This window comes from Panthera pardus, unplaced genomic scaffold (genome assembly GCF_024362965.1).
Source record: "Panthera pardus isolate Hobbes unplaced genomic scaffold, ASM2436296v1 HiC_scaffold_2, whole genome shotgun sequence".
Classification (NCBI taxonomy): domain Eukaryota; kingdom Metazoa; phylum Chordata; class Mammalia; order Carnivora; family Felidae; genus Panthera; species Panthera pardus.
In genome coordinates this window covers 70,829,438-70,843,273 of record NW_026526765.1, presented here as the reverse complement: position 1 = coordinate 70,843,273, position 13,836 = coordinate 70,829,438, and the positions used below count along the sequence as shown (strand labels likewise).

Sequence of the window (13,836 nt, the reverse complement as noted above, 5' to 3'; positions counted from 1 at the left end):
CAGAGGAATCTACATCTCTCTCCTAAATATCCAGTAAGGAAATGGAGATATATCAAAAAAGACAGGTAAGCTATCAACCACCCAAAAGCATTTTGCAAATGCCTTCAAAACCCAAAGTCTATTCAAGAGATCAGATATACAAATGAAAAACTTATGAAAAAAAAAATGTTTGACATAATGTAAGATAAACATATGTCTCAAAATAAAATTTAAATTTGTTTTAAAAAATTTTGTTTTGTACTAAACTATTAAAATTTGACATCAGAAATAAACTTTCAAAACAAAATGCTTTAAGATAACTTGTACAAAATATCAATGCCAATAGTATCTTTGCATTGTGAAATTAATGATTTTCATAATGGTGTGTCTTTAATGTAATAGAAGAAATTAACATCATAAGTTTCATTATGAAAATTTCAACATGAAATTCTTTTCATGTTAAGAATTTACCAAGAGTTCGTTTCCCATAGTTCTAAAATGTAGTTTTAAGTGTCTCAAAAACACATTTTTTTAACGTCTTTCCCATTTAAAGTTCCCAAAGACTTATAAATTTTTAACTCCATCTCCCCAGGCTGTATAAATTCTCTTTTTGGAGGCTTTCTGATGCATGGATTTGATCTATATACAATTTAGCTAAAAATTAAATGCATAATCTTCAAAAACTCTAAATCTTTTACAGTTGTGCTGTTGAAGATGAAAGAACTTGTATACAAATGTTTAAAAGTATATAAACCTTCCTATGTAAGGTGGAAAACAAGAGGCTCAGTACTTTTTCTTAAATCTGTCCAAAGGGATTTTGTTAAAATAGTATGCTTAAACTTTCAGCAATCTCATTACAATAGATATTTCACTGGCAACAAAAAGGTTCCACTGTCAGAGTAATAGTCAATAATAATTTTACTGCTACTAAAAAATGGCATTATTAATTGGTACTTTAAAAATCTTTTGAAATTGGGGCACCTGACTGACTCAGTTGGTGGAGCATGTGACTCTTGATCTTGGGAGTGTGGGTTTGAGCCCAATGTTGTGTGTAGATTACTTAAAAAAATAAAATCTTAAAAAACTGAAATTAATTACACATCTATTATCTTAGTTTATACTTGAAAACACTGTGTATGTGGTTTTATTTTCATTTGATAATTGCGAGGACTGAGTTGTAGGGATATTAAGTCCTGGGGGCAACAATATTATATGTTGTGATAGTAGTAAAGGAATGAGACCAGGTTACTAGTTCCTATATCTAGGACCTCTCTGCTAGATAATGAAAGAATTAAGGCCAGTAACATTAGTGAGCATTCAATAGCTGGTAATTTGCCAAATATTTACCTATTTAATTCTGTGATATATTACTCCATTCTACCATTTTCCATTTTCCAAATTCAGAAATAGGAGTACAGCCTTACTGTTATATCCAGTAAGTGGCAGATTTAAACTGAGGTTGGCATGATTATGATTACAAAGTGTGTGCTTTTTCTCTAAGAGAATAAACTTAAAGCTAGAAATAATTCAGAATCTATGATATGCACTCCTTCCCTACTAGTTATCTACACGGACACTTTCTTATATGAGAAAAGGGAGGGGAATGGAACTCAAAACACCAGGTAAATCTGGGCCAGGTCTGTAGCTTCTTACTATTCCGATATTTCTACACATCTTCCTAAAACTGAATTCCTAGCCTAATGCTTTGAGAGCCTTCCACAAAAGTTGTTTCTGGAGACAAAAGTAAGCTAGGAGAAGGGCAGACTTTAGGAAGAAAAACACTCACTATATTTGATGATTATTTAGCTGAATACTGAGAAGAGCCAAAAACATTGTTTGCCAGAATGCAGAGACTTTCCAAACAAAAAAGACAGACTTCGTTCAAATCAGTTGAAAAAACTGATTTGGGTCACAATGCATATAAGCACAGAAAAAGCTCTGAACAGTATTGCAGGCCCATTTCACTTGACTTGACCAAGTATTTTCCCAAGTGTAAATTGTTCTGGGGAACAACTTCTGATATTTCAAACTTGACTGTAATAATAATCTACACTATGCTTTTTTTTTTTCCTTTTTACAATAATTACTACATAGAGGAATATTTATTTAGTACATTATCCACTAGGTACAGACCTATAGTGCATTTTCTAAAGGTATAGACAAAGACTAGCTCCAGGGCAGATGAGGCTAAATGGCATAATCTCTGGATATTAAATCTGGCAGGGACTTAAGGGTTTTATCATCCTTTCATTTACATATGAAGAAGCAAGAGCCTAGAGGGATTGAGGACCTGCTCCCACATCACTGGACCCTGGAAAGTGGCTGCACTGCCAATGAGTGGTGGCCTCTCCTCATCGGGTTTGGCCATGGTGCCTTAGCAGGAGGACGTGTCAGAAGCTTTTTATCCAGCACTTCCCTGGCATTCTCTGCAGATCTGGTCCAGAGCCACCAGGCTAAGCAGGAGTAGCTACGGGCACTGAAAAATATTGCCTCAGGATGCTGTTGTTCTGCTTTTTTGCTATGCTGCTTTGTTCTCCAGAGGAACCATCACAAACATCATGGTCAGGTTGCAATTTTGAGCATGAAATGTTTGCAGTGGGAATATCAGGCAGGTGTCTGACATCTTAGATATTTGTTTCTAGACTAATATACCCACAATTTTCCCCCAACTACTATATTGACAGGCATTTATGACACTCGAGAGTATTTCTAAATTTTATAAGGATAATTTGCTGGGGGGGGGGATCAAGTGCTTTTCATCATATCTACATAGGGAGTGATTTTACACTCTACACAGGGGAAATAAATATATATACCTTGGAACTCAGGAGGAAATCGTCAGTATATATGTACTACTATTTGCTAAGTATATATCTACATTTTACCTAAATATCACTATACCCAAATATGTGTATATAGAGACATTGCACAGCTAAAAAATATATTGACTGGTATTAGTAAATTCTACTTCATGCCATTTTTCAGTTAGATGGAAATTAAAGTTTTTCTTAGAATTAATTCAGTAACTATATTACTTAGGAAATTAATCTGGTTTGCATTATAAATGGCAGAGAGATATAGTGAGATCACATGGACGTCCCTTTGGTGTTCACCCAATCCATTATTTGATATACTAAGCTCTCAGCCACCCATCTCTAATAAGAGTCTATGGAACACACAGCACTTTTTAGCCTATTTTTTTCACCAGACAGAATGTGTCACATGCCAGCAAATTCAATAATCTCTTACAGATTAGTACCTTAGCCACTCGACTCTCACTATTAGTTACACTTCTGAAAATCCTTTTCAGAAAACTACCTTCCCAAAGACTCATTCATCACGGAAAGCAACGACCTCTGACCTCTACATTTAAATCTCTAAATTCACCCATCACTCTCTCAAAGACACAGCCTTCTTTTGTTTTAATTTTTCTTGTTCCATCCTCGCCTTCACATCCTATGCCTTCCTTCTCAATGTAAGTCAAACTCCCCCCACTTTCACCGCCACCCCCACACATATTAAACCAAGTCTGCACAACACCACCATCACCAAAAGTGGAGGTGGCAAAAGACCTTCTAAGTCCTCCCCAAAGCCCTGCCCACAGACCCAGTGCAAGGCAGGTTGAAAACCACAGACTTAAGTCTAGACATACTCAAAATAAGATGGTCTTTTATTATTATTATTATTATTATTATTATTATTATTATTATTTCCCTATTTTCTGTCAATCTCTTACTCGCGCTTTTGAATTGTACCACTGAGATCATTTATGTCTTTGGCAAAAAAAGAAAAAAGAAAAAAAAAGAAAAGGTGGGGGGAGGTAGGGGAGGAAAGATAGGAGGGAGAGGGAGAGGGAAAGATGGAGGAAGAAACAGTGAGATTGATTAAATGAAGGGGGCTAATTCTGGAGACGGGCCTTTCTGGCTGCCCTACTAGACCCCATATAGAGGCTGCTCTTTCTTTGACCCTTTCAACCCTAGTAACACTGAAAAGCCCGACCCTAAAAAGACTTTTCCTTTCCCATTGAGCTCTTTTTATAATCTCGATATTTAAAGGCATTAAATGAATTAGTCAAGTTTATGAAGTTACTCTACATTAGAGCTCATTTTTGTTATGTTACCATTTCCCCTAACTGACAAGAGTGTGCTAGTATTAATTTTTACTCTCCACAATTTTGTTACTCTTCAAACATTGCATATAAATTGATATCCAGGTCAAGGAATCCTGAATACTTTCATAGATATATATTTAATTAAAATCACGACTTCCATTGTTGCAGGTGTGGGCCTCCTCCAGTCATTTAAGCTCTCTAGACTTTATTTTTCCTACTTAAAAAAAAAAGCCAGGGGAAATGCTACTTATGCATAAAACACTTTGAGCTCCCCAGATGAAAGCCCGCATATATAAGTGTGATGCGTGTTTATTGCCTCTTCTCTGATGAAAAGTGGCAGCCTTCTGCTTGAAATGGGATTAGAAATTCTGACTATAACAGAGAAGAGAGAAGCACAAATGAGTAACAAGCAGTCAGAATAAATAAAATTGAAAAGATGGAGAGCACTCCTTTTACAAAAGGAACAGCAGTTGTGAAACTTGTGGTTTAATTTGGTATGCTTTCCACTTTTAAAAAATTGGGCTCAACTGCATGTATAATGAGCTACAAGCAGAAGGTACATTCAGTAGTACATGAATAAAAAATGACCTTTTCATTTGCTCTTCCGTAGCTTGGCATTCCTATATTATTAAAATATAATGTATTAAAGATTAAGTAAGCATATTAGCATACAGACATCATACTTATGTGGCCATGGATACGAGGGCTATACAACATAAAGCTAGAAATCCAGCTATATAAAATTCATATTTTTAAAAGTATAGGTATCAATTAAAAAGAACACAAACTTTTCTAACAACAAAGTTGGCAATTCTACCAAGGATGAAAAACAAAGGAATGAGAGGAGAATCTCCAAAGCGAGCCACAAATAAGAATCACAGACTATTCAACAGCTGGGAGTAAGCTGGATTCTATGTTCTAGGGAACATACTAAATAGATAAACTCCCTAGCCTAATGAACCTAGTATTCTCAATCTAGGATTTAAAATGCTAAGGCAATTTTCATGCCAACATTTTGGAGGGGGGCAATAGCCATTTATTAAATATTCTTCTGGCATTTATTCTAAATTTTCTATGGCTTATTTTCCTTTCTCACTTTTTCTTTTTGACATTATAACATACAAATTTATAGAATATTAAGATTGCACAAAGGAGTGACTGCAAAAACATAAAAACATAAAATTACTACATTTCCAAAGGACAGGGCTTTCTTTTCACCTCATTATTATGTGAGCAATACAGGTTCATAAGAGAAAAGTTAGAGTTCAGGAAAATAAAAAGAGAAAAAAGAAATAATCCTATGAGTCTAATGCAGTCACCAGTCACTGCTTATATATTTCCTCTTATTGTTTTCTAATAATGTAGCTTTTTGTGTTTGTGTATGTGTGGGTTTTTCTCTCTTTTATCTCATACACTGTTGGAGACACAATGTTATATCACGCTGTTTTCAGTTAGTATGTCAAGAAACATTTTACACCCAAAGCATGCGTTTCTGTTTTATTTAAAGTTCATTTTTTTCATTTCAAAAAATTGCTTTATCCATCACAATGGAAAGTTGACATTCCCCAGAACTTTGTCATTTGTCCTACAGACTGTTCCCCAATGGCTTGAGAAATGATGGTGATGGTCTTATTTGGAACACTCTGAGAAAAGGAGATGCTGCAATGAATTGGTTATCTAAACCTAGAGAGGCACCATCATTTCTCCTAGTCGGCTATTCAAGAATTTAGCCTCCTGTCTCATTTACAAGCAAGCCTGAGGTGAGGTTCAGTACAAAGCATAGGCCATTCAGTAATCTTAGTTTAATGTGGCTTTTAAAGACCTAAACTGTCAATCCCCTACCTTCACGGCCTCTCATTCTACTGTTTTCACTTGAGGAGATAAGAAGCCCAGTCTTTGAACTATATTCCTTATCTGTCACAGTCGTGAGTGAATGATCTGTATGTGTACCCACAATGCAACCATGTATTGGAAATTCCTTCATGCATGCATTCATTGAAATGAATAAAATTCTTTCCTACGTTTAAGAAAATAGGTAAGACAAAAATCAAACAAAGAGGAAAACTAAATTGAAAAGTTGATGGAAGAAGCAAACCCTTGCTTTTAAAATGATGTAAATATGAAACAGGCATTTATAACAGATATGTCTTTCTTGTTTTCCCTGTCATTCTCTTGCATCAAAAGCAACGGTGATTTTTTAAAACAGTTTGCTATGAATAAAATTTATCATCTACTGATGCATTATTTCTCACTTTCTTTTTCATATTATCTCTCAGAGATAAATGGCAATAACAAAGACATTAAAATGACACTAAGAACAGCTTTTTATAGTTTTAATTATTTTTTCCTTTTTGGCAATAAAAATGATGTGGTATGTTTGCATGTGTTATATATTGAGAAGCAATAATACTGTTTAAATATTCATAATTGTGGAGATAGTTTTTACTTGATATTTTAAATATGAAATAGATTGCTTCTGGTCCCTAATATTACGGCCCTGTTTATTAATATATATTGCAGGCACACCTATATTTATGTCAGTCAATCACTTACCATGCTCTTTATTCTACTCTGAAGTATTCTCCACACAGATAATATTCTTTTATGGGTCCATCAAGTTTCACTTTCTGAGAAATAACTTCACAATTTCTAATGTAGATAATGAGCACTCATTTTCCTACTTCTCTTGGAATCTGAGCTCATTTTAGTCTATGAAATAAAAACTAAACTTCAGGGCAAGGGAGATCCTGATGGGTGGCAAACAACATGTGTACCCAGCCCTCCAACAGTCACAGAGCAGACATGGCATCTATGGGTGGGTGCCCAGCGGAGGCATGGCAGGCCTCTTGAGGATGACACTTCACCTGGGTCGGCAAAGTTGGGACCTAGTCCTCAGTACTCCAGGAATGATTTTGTGCTTTTAGGGAAACTGGGAAGTCTATCTGGGATACACTCATGAAAACTCAATTCCTATAATGCTACCTTACCAATTTAAAATGACACCTTTCTGAAATGCAAGCGGGGTCCCTGGCCTGGTCAGATGGGTGCATTCTCCCCCACATGGAAACTTACAGGTCAGAGTTTGTGAGATGGACAGTTAGACCTAAAGGGCTTGGTGTTCTTATTTCAGGGTTCCTGGGCTTAACAGTTTGGGGCAGTCTTTCTTCCCACACCTTTCTTCCATCAAAGGTTCTCACCTGGCCTGCTTCTTTTTACTTTTAATTTTAAACATCCTATCTATTTTTAGATATATATTTTAAGAGAGATTACATTTAAATGATACAGCTGTAAGACAGTGAAAATGAAGTCAGACTCCCCCACTCTTCTATCCCTAAATGCCCTGTTTCTCTCCTTGGAGGCTAGCTATCTACCCTTTAGCAATTTCATGAATAGCCTTCCACAGATAACCTATGCATTTACAAATATACGCCATATGTGTGTATGTGTATATATACGTGGGTAAGTTATATATATACATATTCATATGTATGTGTATATATATAGTTTGTCTCCCATAAATAGCAGTGCATACATGCTGTTTCTGCATTTCACTCTTTTTTTTTTTTTTCTTTTTTAATAGCTGAGTCACAAGATCATTGGGAGAACTTTTCTTTGGACATTTTACCAACTTCCGTCTGTTTTGTTTTTGTTTTTTTGTGTGTTTTTTTTTGTTGTTTTGTTTTGTTTTTTGTTATTTGTTTTTTTTTTTTTTGTAGAGCTGCCCTGATTGTGTTTTTGCCCTCTAACTGTGTCTTAGATAAATTTAGTTTTCCTTCTACTGGTGTCTTGGGCTTTTCTTTACTTACTCTTTTTCTGTCTTTGACAGTTAAATACTTGGACTTTATCCCCTGAGATGTATCTACTTATCAAGACAAGTTCTGCAGGAGAAATATCTAAATCAACCTCCAATATTAGTGGGACCAGAAAGTCTGATGGTAATTTCCCAGTGATCTTTTAGTTCTTTTTTTTTAACCTGAATAAAAAAACACGCTTATAAATTACTTACATAGTTGGACTATATACCTCTCTAGGTATCTTTGACTAGAAACTAATTTCAGCTTTTAAGAGGCCTAGACCATCTGAGATCATTCTTTTAATCCTAATGAAAATTTATAATGCCTAAAAGAAAGATGCATTTTACTTTTAAACTTCTCATATAGAACTTGTTAGTTTTACCTTGTACATACAAATAACACATACAGTAAGCATCCTTAAATATTATTTTACACACATGGTTATTTGTTAGATAAGTACCTCAAAGTAGAATTCCAGGTCAAAAGGTATACACATTTTTTATTTGGAAAGTATTGCCAAGTACTTTCTCATATTTTATAATGGTAAAAACTTGAAATTCGAAAACACAATGTAGCAATTGACCCTTTCCATGTTGTGACTATAGAATGATTTACTATGAATTTTTACAGAGGAGGAAGACAATTCAAAATTAATAAATTCTGCTTCTAGTTAACCTCTTACTCTTGAAGCTAATAATTCAAGGTATATGTTTGATTCCTATCCCTAGATAGGAAAACAAGAAAACTACTTGGATTGAACCTGAAAGAAAGGATTTTAAATCTCAGTTTTAAAAGAGTCCTTCTTTCCAGTAGCCTTCAAATTGTAGGGCAAAATTCCTCTCAAGGAAGAGATGATGAGAAAAAAAAAAGAAAAAGGAAAAGGAAAAAATGAGAAAAATGAAATAAAACCACCAGGACTTGAGCTAGAAATCCTATGGTTACCAATACATCTCATATGAGAAAGGAAAGGCTACCAAAGAAAAAATGGACAATACCTGAGGAACGAATGGCTTCATAAGGAGACAGAGAACTACTGAAAGTCAGGTTCCTGGCAGGGATTTTTACTTTATACCGTTGCTGATGAGAACGTCTTCCAAATGCTAAGAAGGGAAAGAATGGAAGAGAAACTGGGCAGACCTAGGCTCTGAAACTCAAAATGCTTTTCCTGGGGGACATCATGAAATTGATTATAAGGAGGGTTATGAAATCTTAGAAATCACTCAAAGTCTGCAAACTACTACTGTTTATTATTAACTAAGTCCCTATATTGGCCAAAGAAAGAAGCATTTTAAATTTCCAAGACATAATAACCATTAATGTTAATTTATGTAACAGGTAAGTTAAATATCTAGATTATCTTTTAAATCTTTTTTTACTTAAGAAGACGCCTGGGTGTCTCAGTCAGTTAAGTGTCTGACTTCAGCTCAGGTCATGATCTTGCAGTCCATGAGTTTGAGCCACGTGTCAGGCTGTGTTGACAGATTAGAGCCTGGAGCCTGCTTGGATTTGGTGTCTCCCTCCCTCTCTGCCCCTCCCCTGCTCAGTCTCTCTCTCTCAAAAATAAATAAAAATTAAAAAAAAAAAAAAAGAAGTTTGGCATATAGGGGTACCCAGGTGGCTCAGTTTGTTGTGCAACTGATTTGATTCCAACTCTTGATTTCAGCTCAGGTCGTGATCTCATGGTCATTAGACTGAGCCCCACAACAGGCTCCACACTAGGTGTGGAACCTGCTTGAGATTCTCTCTCCCCCCATCTTTGCCCCCCCATTCTCTCTCTCTCCCTCTCTCTCTCTCTCTCCCTCTCTCTCTCTCTCTCCCTCTCTCAGAAGAAGAAGAAGAAGAAGAAGAAGAAGAAGAAGAAGAAGAAGGGAGGAGGAGGAGGAGGAGGGGGAGGAGGATGAAGAGGAAGAAGGAGAAGAAGCAGCAGTAGTAGTGGTAGTAGTTTGGCATATATACTTGGCCTGGTCTCATGCATACATGTACATGACCCCACCATCGTATCACATACTTAAAATAAAAGCATTGATCATAGTGCTTGCTTCAGCAGCACATATACTAAAACCGGAACAGTACAGAGAAGATTAGCATGGCCCCTGCACAAGGATGACATGGAAATTCGTGAAGCTTCCATGTTTTTTTTTATATATACAATGGAATACTACTTGGCAATGAGAAAGAAGGAAATCCTGCCATTTGCAGCAACGTGGATGGAACTGGAGGGTATTATGCTAAGTGAAATAAGTCAGGCAGAGAAAGACAGATACCATATGTTTTCACTCATATGTGGATGCTGAGAAACTTAACAGAAGACACTGGGGGAGGGGAAGGGGAGAAAGAAAAAAAGTTACAGAGAGGAAGGGAGGCAAACCATAAGAGACTCTTAAATACTGAGAACAAACTGAGGGTTGATGGGGGTTGGGGGAGAGGGGAAAGTGGATGATGGACATTGAGGAGGGCACCTGTTGGGATGAGCACTGGGTGTTGTATGGAAAACAATTTGACAATAAATTATATTTAATTAAAAAAAAAAGCATTGATCATAGTAATTATAATCTCCATTCTAAAGTGACTTCAAACAACTGTATAATTCTTGGGAACTATAATGCAATCTTTTAAATTAACTATATATGAATTTTCCTGAATAAAGCAGGTTTCAAGTGTATAATTTGTATCTAAAATTTGAGGCCAGTGTCAAAACTTTAAAGTGTTCTTTTCATTATGTATCATTTTGGAAGGTGAACAACTGCAATTTTTCTCCATTTTATTATCTGCTTTATAAACTTGGATATTTTCACAAGGCTATCACTTGTTTTATAACTACACTGTTTACCTGAAGTAGGATTTAAGAATTTCTCACTTTTATTCTCAGTTATTCAAAACACAACATATATGCCTTTAGAGTATGGTTTTCTGATTCATATATGGAAGTAAATGAGATAATTATATCTTACATTAAATAAAGCACTGGATCTTGAAAATAAGCACTGAGCATATAAGTGTAAAATCTAAATAACCATTTAAAGCAAAAATAAATTTTACAAATGGATTATTTAGTTTATCTTCTAAAAAAATAAATTATTAATTTTCTTCTTAGATGTACAATAAAGCAAGGTCATGGTATCATATAACTCTGAATCTAGACTATGTTTTAAATAGATGTCCTAAAAGACATAAATAACTAGATTATATCTCATTGAATAGGTATTCTAAAAGGAAAGTGGTGGATATCAGTAATAATTTAAATAACAGAAAAACTTGTTATCATAAGAATGTGGGGGGGGGGGGTGGGTTATGCACTAACTAGAGGGTCTGAGTCATGTAAAATAGACAATACCTACCTCTTATGACTACATTGTTATATGTGTACTTTTTAAAATCTTCTGTCCAGGACCATATATATCATTGCATTCCTATTAGCAGGCACCAAATCTCATAAATATTAGCAGCTCAATAAATGATCATTCACTGAATACTGAATAAATGAATTGACTATAACATTCAAGTTTCAGTTAAAACATGCAAAGGCACTCCTAAAGTAAGTGGTAAAATAAGAAAAAATACTTTTTTATGTGACTAGAAAGTGAAAACTTAAAGGAATAATTATAATCACCAGAAAATTAGTTTCTGTAATCTTCAAGCTTAAGGGCCTCTACGTTCCATGAGCCCTTCTAAGGCCTGGGAGCAATCCTTGCATTGTATTTGCCTGGTCATATGTTCTCATAAATTTTTTGTATGATATTTTAACTACAACTAAGACTACTGCACATTTAGAATTCAAGTTTTTTATTTATAATTTTGTGTTTGATTTCTTAAGGAACGGAGGGAAAGTTGTAAACCTGACAGGCTCTACCGACTGGGATCTGCTCCTCCACAGTTTCCTACCACCCAGAGCCGAGTACACCTTAACACAAGAATTGAAACTGAACCAACAGTGGGTCAGGAAGTCCAGATTTAGTGTACATTCATAAATATTTGTCACTGTTTGTAGAAAAATAAAAATATGACCGATTCTAAGTTAACAGGCGAGCACAGTATTCTGAAATACACTTTATCATCTAACAGATCACATGGTGAGATTCCAATCATGTATCAGCACGTGTTCTCAAATTGCAGTCTTCTTTACTGGCAATTATGCTTGGACATTTATTGACAGATAACAGCTGCTCTAGTACCTCACTTATTTTACTTCATGTGTTGACATTTCCCATTTCCTCATATTTTCAGAAAGCCTAGAGTACTTGAAGAAAACAGACACTTTGATATTACTTCTTAAATCCTTTATGTTTCATTCAACATGTGAAAATATCATAAAGTTGCTAATTCCTGCCTCTGTGATCTAACATGTCTCATTTTAAAATGTATAGCAATTAAAATACACATATAGCATTCAATTTGCAGTTAAATGTTTTGACATGCATACTCTACCAAAATATCTAAAGTCAACTATCATGAAAACACCATGAAATACTTTGAGCCAATGATGCTTTTGTTAAAGCACAGCACACAAAAAAAGTTCTCTTTATACAAATAAAATATAAATACTCCTAATTGCTCACAGACTTTTTCTGACAAGTGTTAGTCCAAAACGAATATTTACAGTCTATGCTGAGCAATGAATGCCTGGAAAATAGCATTCGCAGTGCAAACACTGACAGTTTTAACCAAAAAAACAAAATAAAACAAAACAAAACAAAAAAACAAACAAAAAAACCCACACCAAAACAACAAAAAACCCAAAAAGCAAACTTGTACATTGGTGCTAACTAATGGGGCAACTGAAATACTCTCGGCCTTGAAAGGATGTAAGAAAATATTTCAAGAACATCTGATTCCGCTGAAAATAAGATCATTAGATTTCTTCTTAAAACAAACGCCTGAAGGTGTGAGTGTGATATTTTACACACACACCACACACACACACCATGATCTACAGCAAGGAATATTTTGATCCTTTTCATGTGACATTTTGTTACTTGGGGAGTAGAAGAGAAATATGAAAAACTGCCACGGAGAAGATGTCCTAAAATGTACAAATGAATCATGTTTACTGCAGCTATAACATCATTTGCTTTTCCTCCCTGTGCTCTGCTATACCTACATTTAATGAGTGATTTTTTATTTTAAAGGGGGAGATATTAAGGATTTAAGGACTTAATTTAACAGTTTGGCTATTCAAGAATGCTTATTTATTCTGAAAATAGAAACCTTAAGGACATACCTTTTTTAAGTCAAAGAAGATAAGGAATATGAGTGATGTCTGTGTATAAAGAAAGAAAAAGGGAAAATCAGTTTTAAAGGATAATTTTGTGTTATCTCTGCTAATGTGCTTTTGTATATGCATCATGCCAGCAGTATGCATACATAGAAAATAAGGACTCATAGGACAAAGTCACAAAGAAAATTATCCTCATTAAAAAGCTGGATTTTATAACCTGTAAGTCAGGGTATCACAGAGGTAAATTTAACTTCTTACTGATCATGGAGAAAAGGAAGATTATTTTTCCTGCACCCTCACTGCCCACCTTGGACTGGTCAGTAAAGAAGGGAGTCTTATTTTTTTTGGGGGGGTGGTGGTTTGAAGGGTGTCATGCCCCCACGTAGCTGGAGGAAGAAATGAGAGCTGATGACTCTTTACATATATCTTTCTAATTTCAAAACCTTCCTCATGCAGATGCCTGAAATCAAGTTCTATAGTATTGATAACTGATTTTCTTCATTTTGTATTCTAGATTACTACCTATAATTATTTTGAAGTACTCCAGTGGTCAAATAACAAAACTAATCTGTATAGAATATTCTTACAAAGAGAATTACCCATCTATGTTAGTTGCTTGATTCTTCCTTTATTGCTGTCCTAAGAGGTTTCTTTGGACATATAGCATATATTTCAAATTAAAATATTATGCATTAAAACAGCAGATTAAGTACAAGTATTTCTCCAAATAACAGATT

The 13,836-nt window shown here is 35.0% G+C and overlaps 1 protein-coding gene and 1 non-coding gene across 4 annotated transcripts in view; one reads left to right on the top strand and one right to left on the bottom strand.

Moving 5' to 3' along the window:
• FBXL17 (F-box and leucine rich repeat protein 17) overlaps positions 1–13,836 on the bottom strand; it is a 495,428-nt gene that overhangs the window by 187,277 nt on the left and 294,315 nt on the right. The window lies entirely within an intron of this gene.
• LOC128778399 (U6 spliceosomal RNA) lies at positions 9,916–10,022 on the top strand. Its single transcript, XR_008423989.1, has one exon. It is a non-coding gene; the product is annotated as a U6 spliceosomal RNA (small nuclear RNA).